Source organism: Sabethes cyaneus, chromosome 3 (assembly GCF_943734655.1).
Source record: "Sabethes cyaneus chromosome 3, idSabCyanKW18_F2, whole genome shotgun sequence".
Lineage (NCBI taxonomy): Eukaryota > Metazoa > Arthropoda > Insecta > Diptera > Culicidae > Sabethes > Sabethes cyaneus.
The window spans coordinates 147,541,112-147,565,352 of NC_071355.1; positions in this window are offsets into that span (position 1 = coordinate 147,541,112).

The window sequence follows — 24,241 nt, forward strand, 5'->3', positions numbered from 1 at the left end:
AATAACCCCATCTTTCCAACCCAACGGTAGCTGTTCCGTATCCCAAATTCTAACAATTAGCCGGTGCATGCAAACGACCAGCTTTTCTGGTCCCATTTTAATAAGCTCCGCTCCGATGCCATCTCTCCTGACTTGTTGCTGACTGGTTGTTCTTTAGTTGCATGATGGCTTCCTTAGCTTCGCCTATCGTTGTGTCTGGCACCTCTTCCCCGTTTGTTGCACCATCGAAATCCGCCTTCCCCGCCGCCATGGTTCTCCGCCTGGGCGCCATTAAGGTGTTCGTCGAAGTGCTGCTTCCACCGATCGGTCACCTCACGATCGTCCGTCAGAATACTGCCAGTCTTAGCCTGACACAAAGCCGCACAAAGCCTTTGCGGGATCCAATCTATTTCTAGTAGAACTTTCGCGTTTCCTGAGAATGATGCAGCCGCTCCAACTCTGCATATTCCTGCTCTTCCAGGTAGCGCTTTTTCTCCCGGAAGATTTGGTTTCGCTGCATATTCTTCTGTTTGTGTCTTTCCACGTTCTGACGTGAGGTACTGCGCATTTTGGCCGCCCGCGCTGCGTTCTCCTCATCCATCACCCTCCTACATTCATCGTCACATCAATCGTTCCGCTGATTCCGGGCCATATGCCCGATGGAGCGCTCCGCTACACTGCTGATGGCTGTTTTGATGGTGTTCCAACAATCCTCCAGAGGGGCTTCGTCCAGGTCGTCCTTTTCGAGTGAATGCGCGTAGTTTGCGGCGACGTCTGGCTGCTTCAGCCGCGCGAAAACTAACCGAGACTGGCGTCGGTCCCGAATGTTGTTCACAACGGAGAGTCTTGGGCGCATCTTAACCATCACTAGGTAGTGGTCCGAGTCAACGTTAGCGCTTCGATAGGATCTGACGTCGATAATGTCTGAGAAGTGCCGACTGTTGATCAAAACGTGGTCGATTTGAGATTCTGTCTGATTTGGTGACCACCAGGTGTACTTGTGAAGGATTTTGTGCTAGAAAAAGGTACTGCGTACGGCCATGTTCTTGGAGGCGGCAGTCTTAGGACCATTTCAGTGGTCCGCTGGTGTGCGCTGAACCTTCCAATCACCGGTTTGTATTCCTCCTCCTGTCCGACCTAAGCATTGAAATCCCCGATGAATATCATGTTTTGGGCAGCGGTCGTATTCACTCTCCCAATGCGCGTAGAATTCATCCTTGTCGTCATCGGTACTTCTGAGGTGAGGGCTGTGCACGTTGACGATGCTGATATTGAAGAATCGGCCCTTGATTCTCAACCTGCATATTCGTGGATTGATTGGCCACTACCCAATCACCCGTTTCCGCATCTCGCCCATTACTATGAAAGCTGTACCCGTGTGTGTTGCCGCAGCTCTGGTAGATGGTATGTCCATTTCTGAACGTACGTACCGTTGAGCTTTTCCAGCACACCTCCTGCAGCGCTACGACGTCGAACTTGCGGCTCTTCAATACGTTGGAGTGTTCAAGCTCGAGCGCTACCTTGGAAGTTGAGAGATCGGCAGTTCCACGTCCCGAGTTTCCAATCCATAGTCCTTTTTCGTCGCGTGGGTCTATTCCGATTGTTCCAGTAAGAATTTCCTTGTTCGTCGTTCCGTGCTTTAGTATTTTTCGTGGTGGCGGCTTGCAAGGACTGCTACACCAACCCTTGTTTCGCCGGAGGGTCAACGAAGCTCGAAAAAGCCTTTCGTCCATGTAGGTAGACGACCTTGGCTTCCACCGGGATTGGTTACCCGATCTCCACCAAGGTTACTCGTATCCCGGCTGGTACTACGAGGAGGTAGAGATAAGAGGTTATGAACCACTGTAGGGTCTATTTTATGCCTACAGGTGCACAAGACACCGACGGTACGCATTATTCAGCGGTTTACCAGCTGGGGTGGCACTATCGCTCTGACTTAATTCACATTCATTTGAGGGTCCCGTCTCAGTCAAGCAGAATTTGAACAAGTTATATTTGGTATTGTTTGAGTTAGTCACCATTCACTTTATAATCTAAGTTATATATGGGACGAATGAAGAACTAGTTATTATCTACAACTTTCCTGAATAAAGTTGGATGTATCTTTTGTATTTACGGTGCTACAATGCTAGTAGCTCATTAGTAGCCAAATGAACGTTCACTTAGCTACTAATGAGCTACTAGCATTGTAACACCGTAACAGTTATAATATCAAACACATAAGGGTAGACAGGGCAAGACCGCCCGCCTAAGCAAAACCACCTGTATAAAAAAAAGTTGTAGCTCAATTTCTAATCTATCTGCTTTAAATGAACAATTGATCTATTACCTACATGTAAAAAATAAAAACATAAATATTTGTAATGATTTTCTATTTTTTATTGCGATTTGGAAACACTTCCAAAAAATAGAGTATTTTTTCCATGCGGGGTGAAACATGCCCACTAACGGGGTAAAACCGCCATAGCGTATAACTTTAACAATATTCAACCGATTTGAATGAAACTGGTGGCATTGGATTCGTGAATTTATCTAATTTAAACAAATTGAACCAGTTTGCTATCAAACAATACATAGTTCCCCGAGATTCGCAAATTCGAAAGAGTGTCCGGCAACCACTCGTATTGGAAGAATATCAGTAATATAGGTACCAACAGTCTTGAAATTGATACCGTATAGTTTCTTTAGACAACAAGATGGATCGGGTTAGGCATCCTGGAGTCAATCTTTAAGGACTAGAGAGGATCTAAGATAAAATATAACAATATGGGTATTAAAGTTCCTACAATTTATCGGGTGGGTCATTTTTTGTCATTTCAAATTGTTCTGATTGATAAAGCAGATGCATATTATTTTTCCATTGCTAAGATAATTTGCTATACTTTCATAAAAAATATGTTTATTCCATGATATTTGTTCCAAGAGGGAGGAATTATTGAAAAAAGCTATAACTGAGAAAACAAGAAAATGTCCATAGAGCCCGCGGAAATTGGCGATTTAGATTTTTCCAAACAGTCTACCAGCTACAAACTAAGCACATTTATATTGCTTTATGTAAATCTGAGATTCTTTGGTCCAAACTATGCAATTATTTTAAAAATCTCCTTAGCGCACTAGCATTCTGTACAACGGTCTTGCGCCGTTCGTTGTGGGCGGTTTTACCCCCAAATGACCGAGTTACACATTTCACTATTTATTTCAACAAAACTGCATGAACAGTTACCTAATTTAGGTACTGTCGGATGAAGACAGGATCAGAGATGCGATATGGGTTGGATTTACTAAAAGTTTTAACGTTTTGAATAAAATAGACCCTAGGTTCTGCGGGAACAAAGTTATAAAAAACGAAACAATTATAACGAAAAATCTGTTTTTATTTATTTCTCCGATAGTTTATACGATATTGCTGTACAAGGTATTGTAAAATATTGCGAACGCATTCAGTAATATGACTGTCATCAACATTTAACACCAATTTGAGCAAGGCCCTGTAAAAACATGGTGGGCGGTATTACCCCGGCGGGCGTTGTTACCCCGTTTACCCTTACGTTGAATTCAAAAGAGAAATAAAGCTTACATGAAAAGTTTCTTAAAATCAGAAGCAAACATTAACTGACCGGTTACGAGCACAAGATCTTGATTTCTCATCCGATTGATGCCGATTTTTTTACCCAATACTATTCATGTTTACCAAGTCTCCCCATATTGAAAACGTCAATCATATTGTATCAATTTCCTTTTCATTCGCAAACGCAGAAACCCGTACAGAGCAGCTGTTCTCAGAATAATCACAATCGACATAAGAAAATATATTTATTCAAGAGTACAGATTTACTACTTTTTATATGTTTGCAACGCAAAAAGTAAACCTAGAGTGACCTCCGTTAGTAGCCAGAAACAGGTACCCAAAGCCAAAACAATGGTATCAAACACAGGAATAAAAGCACATTTAATAGTAATCATAGTATGATTTCTTACTGAGGTAACTTCAGACTCCATACCTAGTATAGGAACCAAATCAAAAAATAATGACACTAAGCCACATGCCTTTAACGTAGATTCTAAACACTGTTTACAATGATCTTGTTTAAATTGTTGACCATTAAAAAAAAGAAACACGGTTTGACTTTTAATTTCATTGCCAACATTTATGTTGAATTATATAATATTGTTATGTCGATCCAAAAGAGGAATAAAATTGAATTTGGATTGAATTTTGGAATAAACGTTGCACTTATTTTAAAACAATAGTAATGACGATGCAATCATTTCACATAAATTTATTGCCTACTGTGTTACCTGACTCACTGCGAATATGCGTTGTGTTCGCGAAGATCGTGTTGCTTCGAAAGGTTTCGAAAAATATCGCCCTTGCTTCGAAAATATCGTTAATTTTGATCACTAAAAATAACGTACATAAACGTTATATTGGAAGTGCTATTAGTACTTGCAGTTCAACTTTTTACAAGTTAAATGCAATAACAAAAGCACAACTTATAAAAAATCGTTTGTTATCGATATTAGCTGCATATGCGTTATAAACGAATAAAACGCATGGTGACGTTTTGTTTCAATAACACGCATATTCGCAGTGAGTCAGGTAAAACAGTAGATGATTTGAAATAAAATTACCAAATTACAAAAAATCTATTACAGTAATGTAATTTCTCGTAACAATAATTTCTCGTAAAAACAACAAAACTACTTCAACGCAGTATGCATTCACAGGTTACACCAAGCAACATCAATCAACCGTTGAATCACTTTAATATCAAACTTGTTTTTTATTGTTCCTCTAGTGCCGGTTCTGATGTCTAGGTAATGTTTCAACGTTGGTCTCACTTTTGCTTTACTGTAGCGTCGTAACTAGAGTTGATGAAAGCAAAAACATGCCTGGCCAATCAATCAACAATTATTTGAAAGCTGCGTTGTCTGCAGTCAGCCCGCCGGCATGAAAAGAACTTCATGGGTCATTTGGGTGGAGATGTATCAATGATAAGCACACCAAGAGGTACGTGTCCTGCTTCGGCTGTAGAATTTAACCTCGTAAACTTTCGGAATCCTTTGAAGCGTTACTTTAAAACTTAAGCATTTATAAGTAAAAGTTATCCAAATTATCAGCCGAACACAAAGCGAACCGGCGGACCAATACTTTTGCGGCAGACTTGTTCTGTTCTCGTGTTGTTCGTTTGAAAATGCTTTAATTCGTTCTGGTAAAAGCGTTGTACCACACGTACACGTTGTACCACAAGCTTATCTCGAAGAAGCTTTATTAAATTAACAAAACGAAGTGATTTGGAGAAGTATCTGATACGAAACGAGCCGTCATTCCTATTCGCCATAGCTCCCATTCATGATCTCGTATAAGTCCTTCCCAGCAGTGCTGGGTAAAACGGCTCTTTTGTGGAAGCGGCTCTGAACCTTTCATTTTCTGCTATGAACCGATTCAACCGATGAGCGCTTCATGGGTCACGATTCGTTTGGTCGCCAAGTTGAAAGCTTGTAAATTACTCGGTAAACTACGATTTACTGCAGCTTCGCCAACTAAAAAGTGCTGGATATATCTCGGCAGATTTGGCCATTGATTCTCTTTCTACGGATAACCACTATTCCGGTGATGAAGCTTGTAACTGTAAATAAGAATGCTAACCTCAATGAATTTAGGTTTGTTACTTTCAAAATCGGAGTGCATCCAAAGTTTCGTAATTCAGCTTAGAGTGCGGATACGGGGCTGCAATTACTGGTGAATCGCGGAGCCGTGGGTGACAGCGAAGACTCTGGGACTCTGGCACATGCAGCCCTGATAAAGTAGGAACCGATAAACGAAAGAATAATCGTGGCCGGATTTAGAACCTTACTGCAATCCAGTGCTTTGCTCCAACCTGCAGGAGAAAAGGAGTTTCTACAACCAGCTACACTGCGGGGTCGAAAAAACCCCGAAAGGCGACTTTCAAATCCACTTGGGCGATTTCACCGCGAAGATTGTCTCAAACAACGCAGACCCTGAATGCATCATGGGTTGCCATGATTTAGGAGAGATGAGTGAAAACGGCAAGCTCATTGGTGGATCGCTCTTCTCCAATAGACCAGCATAGAAGGTCAAGCGGGTTTCCCGCGACGGAAGAACAGAAAACGAAATTTACCACATCTGCATCAGCCGAAAGTGGTGAAGTTGAAATTGTAGTAAACATCAAATTACTTCTTCGTAATTAGGCCATCACTTACTCTGTTGATGGGTAGGATCATGCCCGAAACCAGTAAGCGAAAAAGGTATTTATATTTCCTTGTAAGTACTATAAATGTTGTGTCTTTTTTATTCCGATGGAGAAGGAGCTTTCTTAATGTCCGCAACAAGCGCAGCGCTGATATTGCATCCATTCAAACTTCGTTATCACTGAGATACGCTTGCACGTCGCACGTGTCCAGCAAGCTGGATGAGAAATTTGGGTATCGTTACGATGTCCGCCGATCTGAGAATCCGGAGGTAAAAAAACCTTTATCGAGCAACTTGAATCCCAAGACTCGGAGTTGCCACCTGGTGGAACCGTCGCTGAGCAATGAACCGGCTTCAAGAACGCCTTCATAGTGACCAGTTACGATACGCTCGGCTAAGTGCACAGTGGGCGGAAGGAGTGGACTTCGGATGAAACTTGGAGGATGAGCGACGGGCGAATAGAGGTGAAAGCCGACATTGAACGAGCGCGAATCAGAGCGGCTGAGACATTTAACCGTCAACGACACGCTCTTAAATGTCAGGGACCAAGAAAACCAGCAGCGCATAAGGCCAATAGAACCGTCCAGTTAGCTTCGCGGTACGGTGCTGGTCCAACAAGCTAGTTGTCGTATGGCCAGTCATGTGTAGACCATATCACAACGCAGCAGACCAATGAATTCCAAGACTCTCTTCTGTTGGTGTTCTTTGACTTCGAAAAGGCGTTCGACGGACTCAACCACCAAAACATCTGGGACGCACATAGGCTTAGAGGAGTTCCAGATAAGCAACACACTTCGAAAAAATCTCAACATTCAACAAAAATCCAACAAATCCTAACCTTAAGGAGTTTATTCAGGAAATGAAGAATTACTTTTAGTTCAACGCTATTGTGGTTGAAATTGAACGTTCTTCATTTGACAAAAAATTAATGAAAATACAAGAAGACAAAAAATAAAATATTGCCTCCCATTTGGCATCGAACTAAGTTGCTCGGTGTTAAGTCAGACCGAACCAAGTGACAAAACTCCGATTTCGAGAACAACGCGGTTAAAATTTGCTGCTCTGTATGGTTTATGGCTACCAATCGTTCGAAATCATCTAGTAACTCTGGCTGTTTGCAACGTATAGGGTACGGGAGAGTATTTCCAGCCCATTAAGCGGTAGCCTGAACAATATTCAGGAATTACGTTGAAACTATATTTATTCGAGACAAAATTTTTATACCAGTTGATAGAATATTATTTATTGAATATCGGCGTGTAATTTGGTTTAAATGAAACACTACTGAATTTGAGTTATAGTCGTGAGAAATGATGAAGTCACTGCGGCTAAATTGAGCCCATTTTCTATAGTGGTGTCGGTGTTTTTTAAATCCGACCAGCCGAAATAGCCTGCACAGGGATTAGATGCTTTGCAAAAACAGATCAAAAGAAAGACCGTTGGATAACGTCTCGCTGTTGCCTACATTCCAGGCTCATTGAAGATAATTAGTTTTGCAGTGGCAACAGCTTGCTGCTGGCGCTAGTGAATCATTATATCGTTCATATACATTAGCGCCAGAAGCAAGTGGTTGTCACTCAAATACTTTTGAGTGAATGGTAGTGGCTCAAACGAGCAGCGCCGTAGCGTGCGGTTAACCAGACTGGCCCCTGCCAGGGGCGCTAGCCCTTGAGGGCGCCGGAGAAGGTCTGAACTTCAGTAACTAATGCATTAAAAAAATGGATTGATTTTGGATGGCGATGAAAAACAATATTAAGAAAAATAATGCTATGGATCAAATTTTTCCCAAATCCTATGTTTATTGAGCCTTCTACAAAAATACTTTGCTGCTGGCCAGACTTATGGCAGTTGGTCGTAGCCTTAGCGCAACTTCCGGATGGTTCATCTTCCCGTTCACCGCAAGCTCCGAAGTTTGATATGCAAAATATATTTGATGACATCGTCTATATCGCCTCATCGTCGGAGATGTTTGCCGCTTACGCCGCTCCTTCTGGGTTGCTTGCTGTTCAGAAACGGCCGGTCTCGACTGACTTCACCATTTGGCGGGTTATGTAGATTTTCCGGCGCAAGGCGCGGAACGATGAGGTCACTTTGCTCTTGATGTTCCTATTCAGCTTCGGCTGCACTTTACTATCACACTTCACCGTTAGGCGGACGGAACCAGACTTCCGTGCAACGCCCTCATCTTTCTCAAGAAAGGAGGCGATGTTGTAAATATTGGACCGGCGGAATACTCGACAGACACGAAGAACCATATGATATCCAACTTCTTCACTCCGGCGTGAAGCTAGCAGTACGAATAAACAATCGAGTCTAGTTGCTTGATAATTTTCGCCATTGGAGTTACAAATCAACTGATAACGCTGTAATTTTTTTTTCTGTGAACAACAGGGTTGCTACGATTGGCGATGCAAAGGTGCATTCATCACCACCACCAAGATAACTGCATGGAAAATCGCTAAAATCAGCTTAATTTATTCAATGCACACGTTAAGCATAGCGAGTGCTGCATAAGGGACACTCTACGAATTATGCATGATTCTACAACTCGAAATACGATAAATTTAGAAAGATTACCGATTTAGCATACGAACGGGCGCCTAATTGCGTTGATATGCATGCACAGCGAAAACAGTCAAACAACTACGCTCGATGCTTTGTTCGTACTGTCAGCTACACCCCGTAGCGAAGAAGCAGGACATGATGAAGCAATTCGTATCCGCTGAATAAAGCCAATCTGGCATTTACAATATCCTCTCCCGCGAGAAAGGTGAAAGCGTTGAACGGAATCCTGGTTCTGGCCACCTGACAGTGCTGCGCAACCGTATCGTGCAGCAGAAGTTAACGATGCAGATCGAGAGCAAGATAGTCTCAATGTTACTCGTCTTGGAAAGGGATGTCGAAGTAACCGGCCGAACGGTGAAGAAGTTTTTGGCCAAAATGGGCCTTTTTATGCGAAAGCGTCTGTCAAGACTAGCTGTTTCTGAGTAGCGCGCAATCGCCCAGAGAATACGATGTCGGGGTCATAATGAGCGACGAAACGTACGAAAACTACTTGACGCTGGACGGCAAAGACTGGCAGAGGACCGAGTACTTTAGGTCCTTCACCAAGAAGCTCCCGAAGAAGGTCCTTCTGTGGCTAACGACCGGCGAGAAGAGAATGTTCAAGCCGTTGTTGTTGTTCAGGGCTAACGGTAAACGAGGAGATTCGAAGATACAGTTCGAAGTACCTATCGGAAGTTATCTGCTTCATCAAGAAGTATCACGCAAAGGATGTGGGCTTCTGGCCACTTGGCGGGGCATCGAAGCATTTCTATAAAAGGCTTAATAAACGTAGGATTTAAGGAAAATTTGTTTCATTGAATTGTCTTTTGTATTTTTTTCATCGCCAACCAAAATTAGTCTATTTTTGTAATACGCGTGCAGTACAGCGAAAGAAGAGGCGAATACAAAAAAATGATTAACCTGGAAGGAACACGGATTTAGGAAACGAGGGGGTGCCAAATTGGTTACGGCTCTGCAAACGAGAGGGATATGCGCCTTTCGCGGATGGTAATCGTTGACGACTACGAACCAGAAGTGAAAGATGAGTACATGTATGTGTGATGAGTACATGTATGACATGGATCGCTGATGTCCGCGGAGATCAACATAAATAATAAGCTCCAGTGGCGTATTCTAGCAGGACATCGAGCTTACTTTGCCCGTTGCAAAAATTTACGATCAAGCAGTATAAACCGCCGTACGAAGCAGACAATGTACAAACCCCTATTAGAGCGATATGGATTTGACAATGCTCACGGAGCACATACGCAGACGATATTTGGCGGAGTACAAGCTGAAAGCGGAGAGTGGCGGAGGTGTTTGAATCAAGGGTAACAGACACAGCTTATACGCAGACTTATACAGCTTATACAGTAGACACCAAGGTATATTTGGTGGAAGTCGGTTAGCTATTACGAAATGAACACGTAGGTAAAACGATTTTTTATTCAACAACCCCGCCGGTACCCAGAACAGAGGGACTCAATGTGCGAGATGGTTGGTACAAGGTGACATTTTTTTTATTTTGAAATAAAAAACCGCGACGTCATAGAAGTCTGCGAATTGGGAGTAACCCAAGATCGAGTTGAATGAAATTTAAAATAGCACGCACCACCGCGGTTCTAAGCTGCTGACGATAATGACGAGGATCATGCAACCAGCCCCGCAAATTTCCCTGAGCTCTAAATAGCTGGCTGTGCTTTTCAAGCTTGAAAGTGGTGCAGAACAAATTTTCTTCTGGGGGGAGGGGGTTTTAACTCCCGAAAGGTTGACTTTTCGGAACCATCTGTCTGCTATCATCGGCAAAACAAATGGACAATCAGACTAGACTAAACTATTTATCAGACAGAGGCCAATAACCCTATAGATAACCACGTACGTATTGGATACGTGCTATTGACAAGGATGTCAGAAGTGATTTGAGACATACAACTCAAGCCGGAATAGTTTGGAAACGAGTTCTGCATTCAATAAAACATGAATAATCTGTCACTTAGAAAACCACGAGTTCACGCCGGAATATCCAAATATCGCAACGTTTATTTCTAATTTAAAACAGTGTAAAATATTTTAGTAGTCCCTGATATAAATAAGATTTTACCTCTCATGTTTATTGTTATACTAATATCCCTTAAGTAATATTGCCGTCGGATTGGAAAACTGGAAACTTGACAACGTTATTAAGGAAAATTTTATTGTATAATGTTGCTCTATTTCCACAATTACGCAAAGTAGGGGGACTAGGGGCATAATGAGCACACGGGGCGAAATGGGCACCCCTCTTTTCTACGAAAGTACGCATTTTGTAATATCGTATGGCATGCCAAACACTGCTGTAGGTAGTACAGTATCTATTTATCAAAAAATGAGTGATCTCTCCTTTTAAAACACGGAGTTATATTAAAAAACTCAACTTGGTTCTCAGACGCTGAAAAAATTATAATTTTGGTGCACTACCAAATAAGCTTTTACGTCCATTTAGATATCTTAAACTATCAAGTGCACACTGCAACATGATGTATACATTGTATCTCAAATTTCACCTTCATTGAAGTTTTGATTTTATACTATAATTAGTGTAAAAACCCATTTTTACTTTAACTACTTGACTGGGGGCGAAATGGGCACCCTCAGGTGGGGTGAAACGAGCACTATGTCGCATTAACTAACCAATCAATTTCTTTGTTTATCGGGTCAATGCATGTTTACAGTGATGGTATGAATATGCCAAAGGAATTCGGAAGATATAGTTGGTCAAAAAAGGCCTTGTAAGCGGCCTTGACCACTGTAAAGCGAGACGGAATATCCACAAAACAAGGCGCCAAGTACTACAGCATTCTGCGGCAGACGTTAGCTCGGTATGTGACGCGATACGAACGGCAATCTCGGGACAGAAGGTGGGCCTAATTGATTCCTTCAAAACTGTGTTCGCTCCCGCTGCAGAACAAGAGCTGGTGGACCATATTTTGTATATGGAGGTTCGATGCTACGGTATTACTACCCGTGAAATCAGAAACCTCGCATACCAGCTGGCAGAGAGAAACGGAAAAGCTTATGTCTTCAACACCAAAACACAGCTAACCTAAGCGGTACCCGAAATATTCTTTGTGTGCTCCAGAGGCAACCTTCGCGGCTCAATTGGCTTTAAGCGACTAGCGGTCGATAGTTTTTTCGACGTTTTGACATGTTCTGTATTTGTGAATGTATGGGTGTGTATGTGTATGAGTATATGTGTATGTATGTGTGTATGTATGTGTATATGTATGTGTGTGAGTGTGTGTATGTGTGTGTGTGTGTGTGTGTGTGTGGTTGTTGTAATTGTATACACCTTCCAATCATGTCTTTATAAGGGTGCTCATTATGCCCCAGGGGGTGCTCATTGTGCCCCACACACTGACTAATTTTTAGTTTTTGAAGCATGAATTCAAATTGCAATTTTCGTTATCATGTGAATTATTTTTCAATTTGTTAACAGTATGCCTTTAATTATCGATAGTGAATGTATGTTTTGCAATGACGACACTTTAAAAATTCAGTCATTTTGGATGCTTAAATCAGCCAACAAGTTAGGGTGCTCATTATGCCCCTAATACCCCTATCTGTACATTGGATGGAAGCTCAATGCTTTAAGGAAACGTAATTTTGTTTATGATTTCTTATGAGAAAGCGTGTTGTTTGCATCAAAACATATATTAAAATGTGTCTTGATTGTGTCACATTTTCGTTTCTGTTTCATCCGTCGTCTAGCTTTGGCATAAACATAATTAAATGATAGTACCGCCATCCGGGGTGAGATTGTGCCAAAAACCAAAAATGTTTATTTGTAAAAATTTATTATATCTATAGAAACTGGTCACGTAAATTCAAAATAATGATGAACATAATATATTTATTCATAATTTAGAATGGAACACAGATAATATTAGCAAACTAGTTAGCCTAAACAGAGTTTCAAAGTTCGCGATGAAAAATACTCGGAAATAACGCTTGTAAAAAATGTCCCGCATAAACCAACCCAATCAAGATATCGCATCAACTTGCTATTTTGGAGGTATATAAACTAATCATTTACAATGTATTGAAAGGTTATTATGCGTTGGATAAGTTTTGACTACGAAAATAATATTTTTCGAAACTTTGTACTTTTCGTACGCTTCACGGGGGTGAGATTGTGCCAAGCCATAATGATCGATCTAATTTGTGAATTTCACATACACAACAAAAATACGGCAGTACACTCACATTCTTTACTATTGAGCACAATATTTCGACAGATTAGATTGCACCATCCATTTTGGAGCAAACAGCGTCATAGGTCTGCTAAATAATTTAAACTAATTTTTACTTTTTCTTTGGAAATTTCAGATACTTTGAATAAACACTCTAATGTGAGACGAATATATTATACCGTGTATATGGTACCAGTTTTAAGGAGGGGAGAGGGGGTGGGATAGGCCACATGTTCTGCGGCCGCGGGTTCTCGAACGAAGTAATGGTTACTTTTGTTAAATGATCAAATAGGTATGCCCCCTTAGGATACACCCCTTCATATATCTTCCCCTTGTTAACCCTAGAAGTGCTACTGGCTATATAAAGACTATCCATTGACTACGAACTCATTTTTAGTTATTTCAGACCTCTCCGGGTTATTTTCGTTCATACTTTTTGTATGATGCGTTGTTTTTGGCCGACCCCCTGCCCCTAATAGTCCACTTGGTTCATGGATGGTCCCATATAAGCTACTTTATACTGATATTTATGTGTATTGTTTATTAACATGCTAATGTTCACTGTTTAGGTTTTTGGCCAAACTTTATGTTTTTGGCAAAATGTCTCCCCCTAGAAGGGGCGAGATTGTGCCAAAGTTCATGCACTTCCAGTAAAATTAGGTTTCATTGTCACTAAACCATCTCTACGGTAGTTGTTAATTGAACAATTTAGTATATATTGACAGGTTTAAAATGAACTTAGTTCCTAAATTGTGTGTATACTGAGCTAAAGTAAAAAAAATATATATATGCTTTTTTGGCACAATCTCGCCCCGGATGACGGTAATTTTAATTTTTAGTGTTTGTCTTCTGCTATTTTCTGTTAATTAAAATCATTGTAAAGTGTGCTTAGTTGTTCAGTTTTATATTATTGTGACTATAGGTATGGAAAGATGCTGGGTTTTTGTGCCGCTTTGAAAACTGCACTGTGGCCTTTTCAAGGTGGCTTTGTCCAGCAATATTAATTATTCATTAAGAGATAAGACTATGTATGCCGGACGAAAATATCAATAAATAACAAATAACAAATGTTGAGATTATCCTAATGCTAATTTAGTTCAAATTTATTTTATTGCAGGTTTTTGTTCCACCTTCAGAAAGTGCCAAAATCGCCCTTCCGTCAATTACAATAAAAAAAACTGGCCACAACGAACAAACCACTTTTGTCGATTCCGAATCAAAAGAGCATGTATTTTAAACAACAGTAGCGGGTGTTTACAAAATTCTTCTGATAAAGCTGCATGTCACGAAGTATTCTAGTTAATGAATATTACTTTAATTTCCCAATTTGGGTTCAGTTAATGAAAAAGCACTTGAAATAAGTGAAATTAGGCGGAATTATTAGCAAGATAAGACTAAAAATGAATTACGGCGGCCGCACCATTAGCTCTTTTCCGATCCTTTGACCAACTCAGATCCAAAAGGGTTCTTTCATTTGCCTACGACTGAAGGTTGGAATGGTGTAAATGTTTTAGATTCGATTCAACGGAATGTGAGTAGCTTGTCGTCTTTATGATGCTTCATGAATTTTAATTTGAAACGAGAATAACATTGTTATGTGCACCTACCTACTACATTTAGTTATTATGTTTTCGGTGGGGCGTCTTTATTATCTGTTGTTTCGACATGTTCGACATTTTTGTTTAGTCTCAAAATAACATAACTATCTCTATTTCAAGCTCTTGCAAAAACAAAACAGCCAATTTTCTACAAACAATATTATGTACCTACTTGAAATTAATCAAACTGTTGAGAATACATTTTCTTTTAAAATGTCATCTATTTATATATCCAACTTCTAGACGATGCAACATGAAATAGAAAACTTATGCTAACTTAGGAGTAACATTTATTTACTAAATAATGATTACAAGCATTAAAATGTTTTCTGATTGTTTTCTGGTTGACAAGAAAAACGCAGCGAATGTTTTCTTCAAGAAACGAATTTTTGGTTTAAACAGAAAGCGGTGTTTGAAATTCAAAAAAAAATCCCCAAAAATATTTGCAACAATATGATATCCTAAGGCCTTGGTCCATGAATTAATACTAGCAGTAAACACTGTTCTCCGCGAAGGATCGGGCAATCAACCAGTCGTAAAAATATGGATATTTATTCTTTATCTCCAGACGAGCATCGAGACAAACGCTTCTGCTTAACCATCACGCCCAAAGATAATTTAATTACATCACTTAAACTCGACCGTGAATTCAATATAAGCGTCTGTACTGTATCCTTTATTGGCCGTAATCCTTTTCCAGCTGCAAAGCACCATTCACGTTTTAGCACTTCTATGTTTATCAACGCTCGAGCTCTCCGGGGGTCTAGAAGGTGTCCGTATCACGACCAGAACGATCGTTCACAATCGAAACACCCACGCCGGATGGTAAGTATCAACCCATCCTGCCAATGGTAATTGAGTCAACAAATATAAATTTCACTTTCACTTGCAATACGACATATGAACATGACTCTATTATGCGGAAACAAATGGTAATAGCTTTTCGCTAACTTTTTAAATGCCTCACACCTACAATATCCGTATCCGTTCCGTTCGAAACTAAACCGAAGTCACCGACCGACTGAGGACGAACCGTCCGATACTTGTTGCTTTATATAGCGGCGGCTTGACTTATCTTTGCACATGAACGCAATCGGCGGACGGACGGTTCTGTTCCGAGCAGCGTCCGTAGACGGGAAAAATGGTAACGGCTCATTCTGATGATGGTGCTAACTCTCAGCTAGCTTTTATCGTCATTATTCTCGCAGTTGATGCTCTCACGAAGGATATATGATGTACATAGGTATCTGCCTAGCACGTGGATGCTACTTCCGAATAGAATAATGTTGTTGACAAACAGCAGCGAATTGTTGCCGGTTCGGTGTGCGGCGAAATATGATAAATTGGGCGCGACTGGCGTTCGCACTGATAATAAGGTGCTTTATGAATGAATTGCGTTATACAAAACAAATTTCGGTGAAACGGTGCTGAGGAGTAACACGCACCTACCTATATAAAATATAAAGCTGATTTCGCGCGAAATTCATTATTTTCTAAGGAGTGTGAATATATATTAGCATTACCTACATATCCTAACTGTAACTGTTACGAGTATGTAAGTTGATTATGTAATAACCGAAGAAAGTATTGCGCCAAATTTGTGATTGGTAATTTGAATGTTTTCATTTTCTTTAAAAGTCAACCTACGACAACCAGCAATTACTTCGAATAACTCTCCTAAACCTTCACCAAATATTATTCTTTTTATGTAGCGCTTCCCTAAATACATGCTAGTTATCATATTTAAAATGAATATGCACTCATTCCCGGTTTGGTTAAAAATACACCAACTTTACCAATATAGGGGAATTGTGTATAACGTGCCCCCCCCTGGCCAATGTGCCCCCCCTTCGTTTTTCCCTAAATAAGCGAAATTAAAATGCAAAACCACCCAGAAACCATAGTATTTGATGGAACTAGCCTACTATGTAAGTATGACAGTTGTCACATGCTGTAAAAACAATACAAAAATAAATTTGTTTTTGAGCAGCTTCCGATGTAACTTTTGACGTCGTTTCCATAAGCTATTTTCTAGTCAAAATCTGTAAATAACCGGTTGTTGCGATTCGATTGCGTGAAGTGAACTTCAAAAAGACATCCCTGCCAAAAATAACGGTACGAAACGCTTGATTTGCTTTGGCATTTAATATTTTTTCAAATAAGTAAAAGCAGGCCAATATGCCCCACTTGCGGTGGTGCAATTTGCCCCCCTTGCAAATGTGGCTATAAACATAGGTAAACAGATCTAAGTTGAAGTCAATTGTCATTATTTAATTCAATTAGTATTGTAGAGTAACCGTGGTGGGAATAATTTATTAGCAACGTCCAAATTTCAGGTAATTCAACTACACGGTGCAAAATGCCATAATTGCAGTATAATGTGCCCCATGCAGAAAAGAAAAAGTGCACCAGAAGGCCGAAACTAGGTTTATTTTATATAAACATACGATATTTTGAAAACAACCGAAATAGTTTTACTTTCTAAAAAATAGAGCTGGTCTGTCACTGGTAGAAATACTCAAATTACCGCTTTGGGCATATTATACTGCAGGTGGGGCATTTTACCCCGCGCAAACGAGAAACACAACATTTAGGTGCTTTTATTAAATAATTCCTAGCATATTTATTCCACAATACTAAACGAAATAAACAATTGCAATTGGTTTTCAGCTCAAATACCAACATATTGTCGTAGCTGTAACGTTAATTTGGGGAAGTATAACGGAGATATATCCATTTATTCTTTGGGGGGGGGGGACATTATACACATTTCCCGTAGCTGATGTTTCAATATCATGCTTTTCCATCAGTCGCAGTGAGGCCTAACTGAGAGAGTAAAGTACTGATATTAGCGACATCGCTCTAGCATATTCAACTTGTGAAGGAAAATTGATTATCAAAATTAGTGAATTTATAATAATAACACTGCGTACCTTCGGTTGCGCACGTATCATTAAGCATAAAATAGACCCCGCAGTGGTCCTGCCGAATTGTTACCTAATTGTAAAATACTACGAACAATCAACGAAATTACAAACGATGATACTGAAAGAGATCTGTCGCAAAGTCGCGAACTAGTGGAGGGTCCGTGGCGGCAAGGCCCAATTTTACCAGCGCGGTGAAGCGACCAACGAGCTGGGAACAGATTTTGTAGTGATGGGCAGAATGCAGGATCGCGTGATAGATTGGAAGGCGATCAACGAGAGGATGTGTACGTGTGCACACCGACACGAACAATAACCGCTAGCGATGTCTCAACTTTGCAGCTTCCCGAGGCTTGTTGATCAAAGACACTTTCTTTCCCCGCAAAGATAACGCAAAGCCACCTTTAGATCACCTGATCAACAAATACTGAACCAAATCGACCATATTTTCATCGATGGCCGGTTTTTTCGAACATCACCAACATACGCTCCCTACGGGGTGCGGATATCAATTTGAATCATTATCTAGTAGCAGCTCCAAATTATCGACGGTATATGCCTGGCGATAAAACCGTCTTCCTCGGTTAAACGCTCGGCAATTAGGCAACCGGCTAGTTTCCGAAAACTACGCGCGTACTAAATGAAGATCTACCTTTCTCTGTGAAGCTAGGCGCTTCGACCCTCGAACACGGATGGAGCAAGATACGCTCGGCTGTCAATGAACTTTCTCAACCTCCAACAAGCTAATCTGGAGCGTAATCAGCTTGGTAGAGTACTCGATTTAGTTTTCCATTCTGCAGACCATGCTGTATCCGTCCGTTGGCACGTGTGTTGCACCACTGCTTTCCGTTGACACTCATAATCCTCCGTTGTTGATTTCGTTACCAGTTATTAATGGTTATCTCGAGTATTACTCGCCACCCGAAATTGAACACCGATAATTGAACTATCGCAAAATAGATTTTGACTTGCTCTCACAGTATTTACGGAACTTTGACTGGGAAGGTTTACTTGGTATGAAAAAGCTATATGAAATGGTGAGTTTGTTCTGTGGCACTATCAACCTGTGGCTCTGATCTAACTTACCATTTGTCAAACAACGTCGTACACCGCCTTGGGGTACTAGTCGTTTACGTTCACTAAAACGAGCACGTAACGCTTATCTTCGTAAGCATCGACAACGTAGATCCGCAGAATCGAAACATGAATTCAAACGGACTAGTGACGAATATCGCCAACTCACCGCTTCCCTGTACAAGTCTTATGTTCTCCGTGTACAAACTGACCTGCGAAGGAACCCAAAAGGTTTTTGGAGTTTTGTCAACTCGAAACGCAAAAGTGCTTCTATTCCTGCTAATGTTTATCTTGACGCCTCCGAGGCGCGTTCCGTCATGGACTCCTGTGAAATGTTCGCATCTTTCTTCTCCTCTGTGCTCTCCAATACGTTCGCTACTGATACTGAAGCTGAATCGGCTGCGGTAAACGTTCCAGAAGGACTAGTTGACCTCGACACCTCTGAAATTACCCCAATAATGGTTTTGAAGCAGTACGTAAGTTGAAGCGATCCTTCTCCGCGGGGCCCGATGGAATTCCTGCTGCTATTTTTTGCTGCTGCACATCAGAATTATCTACGCCACTGTGTCGCATTTTCAACAAATCCTTTACGCAAGGTAAATTTCCTGGTATCTGGAAACAATCCTTCATGTTCCCCGTCCATAAGAGTGGTGATCGCCGAAATGTACGGAACTACAGAGGTATCACAAGCTTGTCTGCTGGCTCCAAGCTTTTTGAAATTATCGTAAGCAGTGAAATTCTCAATCGTACGAAGAACTATATATCCTTCTACCAGCACGGGTTTATGCCGGCGTTCGGTCTCAACTAACCTACTCGATTTCGCTTCCACGTGCGTTGTGCTATTCGAGGAAAAAGCACAAGTGGACACAGTATACACTGACCTGAAATCTGCATTTGACCGTATCGACCACCGTATCCTTCTACGAAAACTTCAGCGACTGGGGCCCTCACAGCGGCTATTGTCATGGATTAGTTCATATTTGAGCGACAGAGTCTTGCAAGTTAAACTATAATCTGCCGTTTCGTGTGTGTTCACCAATAAATCTGGTGTACCCCAAGGAAGCAACATGGGACCTTTGCTCTTCATTCTATTTTTCAACGACGTGACTACAAGGCTTGAAGCCTGATGCGCACTTATTTACGCTGATTAAATTAAATTAAATTGTTTCTTCCCGTGCGTTCCATCGACGATTGTCTCCGGCTGCAAGAATTACTAGACGTCTTCGTGAACTGGTGCAAGTTGAACTACTTGATTGTAAGCATAGGAAAATGTGAGGTAATCACATTTCACCGCATCCAGAACCCAATTATCTTCGACGATAACATAGACGGGAGTACTCTCCGGTGGGTGGATCACGTTAGCGACCTCGGCATCGTACTCGACTCCAAACCTACGTTCAACCTTCACTATTCTGCTATTATTTCGAAAGCATATCGACAGCTTGGGTTTATTGGGTTTAAAATTGGGAGAGATTTCAAGGATCCTCACTGCCTAAAATCGTTATATTGTGCGTTAGTCCGTCCTGTGCTTGAAATGCAAGTATGATCAGGCAGCCCTATCAGCTCACCTGGATTTTAAGAATCGAGCGCATTTAAAGAAGATTTATCCGTATGGCCCTAAGGGATTTGCCTTGGAGAGATCCTGATAACCTTCCACCGTATCAAGAACGATGTCGCCTGCTAGACTTAGACACTTTGGAACGGCGCCGCAAAGTTCAACAGGTAACGCGAGTGGCAAAAATACTTAACCATGACATTGATTCACCGACCTTACTGACAAAACTAAACTTTCGTGCATCGCAAAGACATTTACGTACCACGGCGCTATTGCATACCGAGTTTCATCGAACCATATCCGGGCATTCACGCAGGCTGAAGGACTGTTCGAGTTTGGTGAATCTACCGAAAAATTTATGCAAAAATTGAAGAGAACTGACTGGATATAATATTAATTTGTTGACTTGTGCTATATGTTTCATTAAGACTTAGTCAGATGAATATAATTTATAATAAATAAATAAATAAATGAGGCGGCAACCGCGGTACAAGGAGAAGAAACCTCGAGTACAAGAAATGATTGGTTTGACAGGGAATTCAAACAAGCGATGGAAAAAGAATCTTGGGAAAGCTATCGAAGCATTGCCACAGGATTTTGGCCAAGTTTCGATGAAACAAACAAACACGAGGTATTCGCCAGGTGGAAGCAGTTCTTTGTAGGGCATCTCGATGGTGATATAACAAAAGAGACTAAGCGGAAGTTAACCTAGGAGTGCCTACAAACGATAACAGCGTGTCGGCTCCCGATCTCAGAGATTAGGCGAGAAATCAAACAACTAAAGAATAATGAAGCCGCCGGTAAGGACCGACTCCCGGCAGAACTCTGCAAAACTAGAAGAGACCACTGCCTGAAATTAAATAAAACAAAACTTATCCAATTAAATTCTATGTATATTTCTTCGCGACAGATACGTATTTCACCTACGACTTACAGGCTTCATCAGCGTCTGTTTTTGAACTACTTTCTACTAAGATGCTCCAAAAACTCCAGTCAAAGAACCACTAGCAATGGTACTTCACTCGATAATTTCAAGGATTTGTGAAGAGGAGAAGCTACCGGAGGAATGAATGGGATGTGTGATTGTCCCATCTATGCAAAGGGCGATTGTTGTAATTACCACGGCATTACACTGATCAACGCTGCTCTCCCAGATTATGTTACGTCGTCTATCCCCAATAGCAAGATAATTCGTATGGCAGTATTATGCGGATTTTAAGGAGGCCCGTGCTACTACAGAACAAATTTTCACTCTCCGACTCAAATTCTTCAGAAATGCCAGGAGTCTTCATGGATTCCAGGGCCGCGTGCGATAGAGTCGAGCGCGAACGGTTTTCCGTATAAACTGACGCGGCTGATCAAGGCTACCCTGGAGCGAGTCCCTTCGAATCGCGCAGAGCGGAGATGAATTATTCTGTACGTTATTCAGTATCGCGAACTAAGGTGTGATCCAGTGAGCGGGCGTCGCAACGAGAGGAACGATCTTCAGCAAGAGTAGCCAACTACTAGCCTTTGCAGACTACTTCGACATCATTACTAGAAACCTTGGGACGACGCAGTCAATCTACGCTAGGCTAAAAACGAAGGCGGGGATGATTGCATTACAAATCAATGCGTCAAAAACCAATTATATGGTAGACGTTCATCTCCCACGGACAGTGACAATTCTGGGGTTATTTTTCAAATAGACCTATGTGACAATGGGACATTTTCTTCGCGTCTCCTCTCTTCCGCTTTAAACGGCTGCATAAATGCATAGAAAATGAAATTTTCTAAACATTTTGCTAACTAGTGACTTCGGCAACCGATTCATGTAAAGGTGATGTGTTAAAGTGCATCAGTATCGCCGTAAAAAAACGGAAAAGAGGAGACACGAAGAGAATCTCTCATTGTCACATAAGTCTATTTGAAAAATTACCCGAGAATTGATGACGATGAACAGGAAGTGGTTGATGAGTTCATATATTTAGGACCTCTAGTCACCGCCGATATACGAATAAGGAGATACTAAAGGGTGTCCCACATCAAATCCCACCACGGAAGAAACACTGTAGAAAATTACCCATTGGGTATTTTCTCTTGAAAATTTGAATAGAAGTAGTTTAAAGTGTATTGTTTACAATCTATTTTTATCGCGATCAGTTTTTCGAAAATTGTAAAAAATGGCGTCACCCGAAAAACCATGTCGCGAGTCGCCTTCTCTCATCATGAATGATAAGACTTACGTCAAGGCGGACTTCCGGCAACTTCCGGGGCTACTGTACTTCACAGCCCAGCACAAGTTTGATGTTCTAGAGTTAGTAACGATGCAGAAACTTACATAGTTTGCCAACTTACATAGTTTGGCAAACGGAGTCCGCAGTTCGTGACTACCGGGACTGTAAACGGGCAGATCCACCTGAAGGAGTGTTTATAGAAGCATCTGCCTTCTCTGTGGAAGCAACACGAGGGCCCTACGATCTTCTGGCCGGATCTACCTTCGTGCCAATATTCAAAGAATGTATTGGTGTAGTACGAAGCCAACGAAGTCACTTTCGTACCCAAGGACATGAACGCCTCCAACGCACTGGAACTAAGGTCCATCGAAAAACACTAGGCTATTATGAAGTAGGCACTACGAAAGCATCCCAAGGAGGTCAAGTCTGAGGAAGACAAGAAGAAAAAGTGGATTTCCGTACAGATGAAGCTGCAGCTAGGTTGTACAAAACTTTTTGAGTGAAGTGAATCGTTAGGTGCGAGCATACGGTTATGGTATTGAAGTTGAATGAAACAAAAATGCCAAAAGCTTACTAATGAGTTATATTTTGTTGTCCAAAAGTTTGAAAAGGATCAATCAATTAGGTAATTTTTTACAGCGTTTCTTCCGTGGTGCAATTTGATGTGGAACACCCTTTATTTATGTTTAGCCAAAAGTTTTGCGTTTAATGACAAATATTTTATGTTTTGAACAAGTTTTTGGTCAACTGGTGTGTAGTTTCCAGTCAGTTATCTAAAGTTATCTGGTGCTACAAGCCACTCGAAAATCTACAAAATGTGATATCGCCGCCAATCACCATAGGATGTGCGATTGTGACTTGATCGTTTAATTCTTTATACAGCCCGGACTCGATTATCCGGGTGATCATTTTTATTTTCAGCCCGGATAATCGAACCATCCGGATAATCGAATCATCATTTTTGGTACAATTTTTTTTGGTATGTCAAGTTTTTTTACTTTTAGGTATCAGAAATGTTTTATTCATTATTGGTCTATCTTCCTAAAAGTCAGAAAATTCCTTTCTCACTTTCCACTGATGATTTTCTTTGGTACAATATTAATTTTTGTATGTTATGTTTTTCAATATTTAGGTATTATAAATGTTTTTTTATTGATCAATCTCCCCTAAAGTCATAAAAAAAAATTTATTGATGATTACGATGATAATGATGATGATGATGATGATGATTTTTAAGTAAAAAAATGATTCCATCATCGCAGGATTTATTTTTGGTTTGTTCGCCGATAAAAGGGATATAAGAAAGGAATTTTGTAGCTTTAGGGAGGTAAATCAACACTTGTCAGGTTGGAATCATCATGTAGCATGAAAATTATAACAATAAGGTTTAAAATAAAATCATTGAAAAAAAAAATTTTTTTCACCCGGATTATCGAGTCTAAAAACCCGGATAATCGAATCCCCGGATAATCGAATCCGGCCTGTAGAACTACAACTTATAACAAACTGATACACAAGATACAGGCATTTGGCGACTCAATTTTGATTCATTTGACAGTACCGTCTCAGTCGAGCAAAATTTGACAAAGTTATGTTTGGGACATTTGTAGAACCAGTTATTATCTACAATTTTGCTGCATAACAGCAAAACTTTATTTGACAAAATTGTAGATAATAACTAGTTCTACAAATGTCCCATACAAAACTTTGTGAATTTTGCCTGGCTGGGACGGTACTCAAAGGAATCAAAATTGAGTCGAAGTGATCGGACCATACCTGCCATCCACTTTCGTTCGATATGCCGATACATCGAAATACCGAATAAGACTGTTTATCTGTATAATACTTCTGTGAAGCTGTGAATTTGAATTTGTTTTTGATTGCGAATATTTTTCCACAAAAGTTTAT